This window comes from Lactuca serriola, chromosome 7 (assembly GCF_051521515.1).
Source record: "Lactuca serriola cultivar US96UC23 chromosome 7, Lser_US96UC23_V15, whole genome shotgun sequence".
Classification (NCBI taxonomy): domain Eukaryota; kingdom Viridiplantae; phylum Streptophyta; class Magnoliopsida; order Asterales; family Asteraceae; genus Lactuca; species Lactuca serriola.
In genome coordinates, this window is record NC_136414.1 from 158,634,900 (window position 1) to 158,642,557 (window position 7,658).

Consider the following 7,658-nt stretch of genomic DNA (forward strand, 5'->3'; position numbering starts at 1 on the left):
CAAAATTACCAAAATACCCTTGGAAGACAAACTGGTCAACTCTTGGTCAAAGTCAAAGTCAACCTAACTGGTTGACTCTACTCGCTGAGTCAGCCCGTCGACTTGTCGAGTTCCTATACTCAGGAAACTCCCACAACACGACTCAACTCGCCGAGTCGCCCCAAGACTCGTCGAGTTGAACGATCTCGGAATTCCATCGTGACCAACTCACTAAGTCACCAACCAACTCTCTAATCCAAAACTTTAACCAAAAGAGGTCGGATTCTGCGACCAGAATCATCGAGTTCAAGAACAGACTCGCCGAGTCCTAGGCAATCTTCAACAGACTCGCCGAGTTGTTCTTCCAACTCGCCGAGTCCATGCACATGTTCATACAACTCGTCAAGTTCAACCATGTGACTTGCCGAGTCTCTCCAGCTCTCAATACATGCAGTGGCTTTTCAAGCCATACAGGAGCTCCGATCCATAGATCCACTCTTCTACAGTCTAACCCTCACATAAAGTTGCAAACTTTACGTGAAACCAAGGATATATAAGCCCAAAACGCTCTAGGTCTAGGGTTTATGACAAAATGGCTTAACCAATAACTCTTTGTGACAACCCAAAATTTCCATTCTGAACAAACCATATCAAGCCAATAGAAGTTAGAACAGTTTCAGTGAAATTCCAGACTTCGGGTATAAGTTTGGCAGTTTTTCAGGATTTACACTTAAGGAAATATCAGGAGAATGGATGCACCAGGGTTTCGTGCAACACTGTTATTCCGATACTCTATGATATTAGAGTTCATTCCGGGAATAAAAATATTTTCTTCCAAAAATCCCAGGACTATATATAGAAAACTGAACCATATTGGTTCATTAGTTACATTTCCATTTAGAGAAAAGTCAAAATTCTCTCTCACGGATCTTCGGGTTTTTATCCCAAATTGTGAATACTTCGATCTAGTTATATTATATAGCTTAGATTGTGTTTAGAAACATCAAAATCGGACCAAAACCCCAAGATTTGGGAGTTTACCGCCCAAGAACACTTGGGGAGTAAACTCCATTTTAAGGGCCAAAAATGTCCCAATGACCCTCAAAGCCTTAGAACTCAAACTAGAAGCCTTCATAACAATGTTTAGTCCACAAAACAATTAAGAATCAAGGGTGAAAGTGAGTTCACGACGAAGGAAGTTCTTGGGCCGTGAACTCCATTTTAGGTTGCCAAAATGCCCTAAATGCCTTCATTGAGCCAAGAGACTAGCATAGCACATTACCTTGATGTGTCTAGGACCCAAAAGAATCAAAATACCAACACCTAGGGGTGTTCACGGCCGCAAACACATGGCCAAATGGTTCATGGGCCGAAAACTCTAGTTAGGAGTGTTTTGATGCCACAAACACTTCCTAAGGCTTAGGCTTGAATTTAGACATGTACCCTAGTGTGTTTGGAGCTAGAAAACACCACTAAAACACCAAGAAAAGGGTGTTAATGGCCCAAGATGCTCCAGGGCCGTGAACTCCAATAAATTGTGCCAAATGGTGCCATAAATCCTCCTAAAGCCTTGGACAATTGCCTTAATGCATTCCTTGATAATATAGGGACTTGAAAGCACCATAAACCTTCCCCCAATGGATATTACGGCCGTAATCTCCATGGGATATGGTCCCAGGGCCGTAAACCCCTATAAAGGGGGCAAATGTCACCCAAACACTTGATTAAGCCTTGAAACAATTCACCAAACTAGTTGTATAAATGATAGGCTTCATTTAGAGATCTTGTTGAGAGTTTACGGCCAGGAGTTTACTCCCCTGGGCCGTAAACTCCAAAGCATATGGTCATTTGACCATAAACTCCCATAAGAGGCTTTGCACTCCTTTGTTGCAACCCATTTGCCTCCTAGCACTTGACCAAAAGTGTTTTCCTCGCATTAAAATGCTTATACTTGTATAATTAGTGTTTTAATCACTAATTATTTATATACATATGTCTTCATATGTAATTAGGATCATTGTGTGTGTCTAAAGTCTTCACTTGACACCAAGCACTTGTCCGATCATTCCTTACGATAACATTCCGTTCAATTCCAATCACATACTGCAGGTGAGTTCATACCCCTTAATTATTGTTTTAAACTGCTTTTAAATGTTTTAGGGGGGGATACAAGTAGAATCATGCTAGTTATTATATCAATCACATGTGATTAATAAGTAGAATTATGCTAGTTATTATATCAATCACATGTGATTAATATGCAACATTCAAATGATTTACTACACATTAACCGTTTTACCAAACATGTTCTTTAAATGATTTTCTTAAATGTTTTATATGTTTAAAAATCCTTATTAAACTGTTCATTACACACTGTATGATCCTTTTCAAACCATTTTACTCCGATCCGTTTTACTCCAAGCTATTACCAAATCGTTTTACTTCAAACTGTTTTCACTTCAAACTGTTTTATCGTTTGACATCAAGTCGATCTTTTCTTAGATAATAATTATGTTCTAAGATTTTACAAAACTTATTTTATGCTTTTAATATTATAAATTGCATGCCTCTATATGTAGAGTTATATAAGAAATGTTTAAAAGACTTTGGAAGGCTATCCACCCTATTTCCTTTTCACGCTTGAGATGTGGTCTGGTGGGATATCGGGTACTCGTCCGCAGGTCGTTTAAATATTAGTTATATAACATATGTACATATATAGTCATAAAGGCCCTTCCAGTTCATCCCATGCCCTTGGGTAGCAAGGGTATACATCCATGTCCATACGTACCAGTTAGATTACTAGTAAACTACCATAGGGGTGGTTTAGGAAGATACTAGAACTATTCCTAGAACACAATATCATACTATGAGTCAGTTCATTCATGAGTCAATACTTACTACTATAAGAACATATACAACTATACTAGAAAGAGAACATATACAACGATACTAGATGAGTACATTACTATACTTTCTAGGTAGAGAGCATGTACATTACAGCTAGAACAGTTCATTACATCACATATATATGAATACGTTAATAATTGTGATCCACTGTATCGAAGCATGCCTTAACTGTGGAGGGAGAGCGTGAGTTTACGTATAGATCTATACCAGATTGACTATCCTACACCTTGCTGCTAGCTACAGCCGGACCTGCAGGTCTGCGGGTGCCAAACGTCATTCCGTTTTACGACCATTCGTATGTCGTTGTTACCAGTCAATAGTATGGTGCAATTAATCACATGATGCCTTAATATAAATCCGGTTTAAGGTAGTTAGTACAGCAGTAGTTCATATAATACAACACTACAGTACTACATTAATTTCCCTTTTCATATATTTAGTGATCATTTCACTTAAACATTAAATGTAAAAACTATATTTTGTAAATGATAGTTACACTTGGGAAAATTACACACTTTTACAAGAAACGAACATTTAGAACAGTTAAGTCTTGGTAGAAGACTACATTGAGAACAATTAGGTCTTGGTAGAAGACACACTTTATATAATAGTAGGAATCATAGGGATTTCTAGGGTTTTTCAAACGTTTATAGTTGTTTTACAAACATTTTTACATTTACAATTCATATACATTTTCCATACTTACAATTCATATACATTTTCCGTACTTACAGTTCATGTACATACAAATTCATACATACAAATTAAGACACTAAAATACTTATGATCTCACTAGCTTCAAAGCTGATACTCGCTTTCAAAATTACTTGTATCCTCAGGTCATCTATAGACAGGTACCGATGCAAGGTTTAGAGAATATGGAGCTCGTTCAAGACCCATCTCTCATTTTGATTTATGCTTTAGTATTTATCAAAATTTGACAGAACACACTTGTATAATAATTATATTATTAATGCAATGGATGATGTTGTTGCTTGTTTACTACTTTACATTGTTGTGATACTGTGCATGACGTCCTCCGCCCCAGAACGTTTCCGCCGCTCTTGGTTTTGGGGTGTGACACTCTTAGACAAGAGCTTTATGACATTTTGGACCATCACACCAACTCGAAATAGCTCTCAATCATACCAAAAATGCCCCACATCTCAAATGATAATAGATCTGGATATAAAAGAGTCCAAGCAAAAGATTATTACCTCCAATATATGCTCCAACTGAAGTAGATCTCGTATCTACACCACTCCTTTGCAGCAAGTCCCTTGATCTTCAAGCCCCTTTCCAAGATTTTCTCCTCCAAAGCTCTATTCTCTCTATTAATGGAGGCTCAGTCGAATCTAGGGTTTTCTAGAACTCTTTGGGGGAATAGGAGGCTGGGAGAAGGACATAAAGTCCTTTAAATAGGGTGCAACTCTCGGGATTAGGGTTTTCTCATTCCAACACCAACTCGTTGAGTATATCTTCCGACTCGGCGAGTTGGCCACTTAACCCGCGTTCAAATCCCGCTCTGACTCGACGAGTAGCATACCTACTCGTTGAGTAGCTTCCTTAATTTACACTTAGCACCCTTCAACTTCTTGCTTCTGAACTTGGGAGGTTACAATTCTCCCCCACTTAAATTAGGCTTCATCCTCGAAGCCTGCGGCAACACAAACTTTTGGATGATACTCCCACACTACATCTACTGATCTCAAACCAAGCCAGATTCCTTCAAACACTGATATCGAACCCTAAAGTCCATCTCTTCCCTTGCAGGGTCCTGATCAACTGGTTCAAGCCGGCCACAAGCTTCTTTTCTCTGATGACAACACTCATCAACTAAGTGCCACCAGAAGACACTACCTTACTTTGGTCTTATGCATTCATTCGCCACCTGCGAAAACTAGATGCCATTCTAACCCACCGGGTCTTGACCCAGTATTAACTCGCTATCTTTCGCCCAACTGGCGCTACCTCTATTAACTTGCACCGATGGAAACTCACCCCGTTTCCTCCGTGGATCGAATCTCTTAACGCGATGACATGATGGAACATTTCACAGCTTCCGAGCAACCCTCCTGAACACCCAGCTATAACGTTCATACACATCGTACCTGGACCAATCAGCCTCGGGCTGGAAGACCAGGCACGCCTACGATGGTCCAGCCATCCCTAGGATGGAACACCACTACCTCCATAGCTCATGATCACAACCATAATTCAGAATCCAAGGATCTACCCTTGCATCACTTCCGAGCATTACTCAAAATTGCCGCTACCTCAACGAGCAGCCAACCCGCAGGTACTTCTGTATATTCGGTACAATCAGTACCTCCTACTATTGACTGAGACACGACGGTCATTCATTTACTCCACTTTCTCCGCTAACGGGGAACCCGTGCTCCTTCCGGAGCTACATACCCTTTCCTTTCCAGGAATCCACTCAACAACTTTTATGCACCTGCACGTGACACTGAGCTAAACTCCACTCTACACTACCCCTTGTAGAGTAATCTCTACTCCGTGCATCGCACATGCTCTGAATCTACTCGCAAGGACTCTCGAGTCCATGCACTACTTTCCACTAACTTGATCAGCACTTGGGGCCAGACCATATCAATAAATATTCCCTGGTGACGCATTTCCTCATTCTCCTCATACCGATCCACTAACACGTACAGAGTCTTCAGCATGGCTGGACCGCCCCTCCAGGCCTCAGCCTATCTGGACCACTCTCGGAACCTTCAGCATGTCTGGACCGCCCTCCTGTGCCTTCAGCCTGTCTGGACCATTCTCAGAACCTTCAGCATGTCTGGACCGCCTCTCTGGGCCTTCAGCCTATCTGGACCGTTCTCCTGAGCCTTCGACCTGACTGGTACGCCTTCCGACCTTCAGTCTTCCCGGTTTGCTCAACTATCATACATCACTCCAACTACCCTTCCAGGGAATCCTTCCCGATCATGCTGACACTCACTCATACCATGGCCTAAACCCATGCCTCGCATCAACCACTACCTTTCATGTAACCATGGTCTGTTCCCGACCCCCACTTGACTGACACTCACTCATACCAGCCCACACTCTTGGCTGACTGAAACACTGTTGAATCCCAAACAGCTAATCAACCTCAAATACTTGCCGATCCTCCTGAGAATTTCCCAATTCTCCCTACTTGGAGTACTGACTACCAACCACTGGTGACCCAACCGGTATCACTGAAACGTTCTTACTTAACAAATTCTCTTTTACTTGAACTGAATCAAAACTAGCAACCTCTACAAAATCACCTTCCTGACATCACACATCTCGAACTCTAAGGGAGTTCAACTCTTCGCTGAACACTTCTCAAATTGCAATTACTATACCCGACAACAAGATCAATCAACCAAAATCTGACCATCAATCCCTTGGATACTAACTGGTCCCTTAAATGTTCAATAAACCCGAAAGATCGAACGCATGAAATACCATGAATTATGCGAACAAGAATAGCAGATATAATACTCCATAACAACCATAAGATAACAAGATATCAAGAAGGAAACATACCCGCAGTTGAATCCGGCTCTGCCCTGACCTCCTCTGCTATAAGCTAAAGAGCACGTCCCTGAGCCCTCGGGGGATTTGCTCCACCCCGACCTCCACCCGTAGTCCTCAAAGTGGCCGGTGCTGGAGCCTGCACCGGTCCTACAGCAAGCTGCGGACAGTTGGCACTCATGTGCCCAACCTGATGACACTGATAACAAATCCTCATATCCTGAACTGGGGCTGACTGACGACAATCCCTCACATAATACCCCTCTCTCCCGCACTTGCGGCACGCACCACCAGACCTACAAACTCCAGTGTGACCCTTCCCGCACTTCCCACAAGTGCGGCTGCCCTGATCTCCCAACCTAGTATCAACGGTCTTGGACCGTTTCAGCGCTGGCTGCGACTGCACCGGGACCTGTCTCTGCTCTCTCAACTGCAACTCAATCTCCAACTCACGTCGCCTGGCGGCCTCCTGCAACTCCAGCAAGGTCTCGCACCTCTGCGTAGACACAAACTGGCTGATATCCCTCTTGAGCATACTCAGATATCGGGACATCTGAGCTTGCTCCGAAGCAAACTCTGGGCAAAACATCGCCATCTCAGTGAACATCCTGGTGATCTCCGTCACTGACTCCGACTGCTGCTTCAGTTCCAAGAACTCCTGAGCCAACCTCTCCCTCTCAATCCGTGGAACATAACACGTACTGAACATCTCATGGAACTGATCCAACGAAACCGTATCCCTCTGCACATCCGAATATGACCCCGTAGTCAACCTCCACCAATCCTTCGCCCCGAGCCTCAACTGGTTCAGAGCACATCTCACCCTCTGATCAGCAGGGCATGAACATGTGAAGAAACATCCTTCCACATCTGACAACCATCGCATAGCAACAATCGGATTCTGAACCCCATCGAAGGTAGGGGGCTTCATATTATCAAAGTCCCGATACTGAAAACCTCTACCGGCTCCTCCCCCTGCCGCTGCTACAGCCGATGTAGCCGCCGCAGCAGTCGTCTCTGTAAGAGCTGCATAGCGCTTATCAAAATACTCGACCATGGCGGTCTTGATCGACCCAAACAGTTCCGACAACTCGGCCCGGAACATAGCAGCAACCTCATCATGCAAGATCTCACGAATCCTAGCATCCAACTCGTCTGTGCTCATCTGACCGATAACCTCGGGTGGTGCTGACCCACCCTGACCGCCTCCTCCTGCTCCCGATCCTGACCCGGAT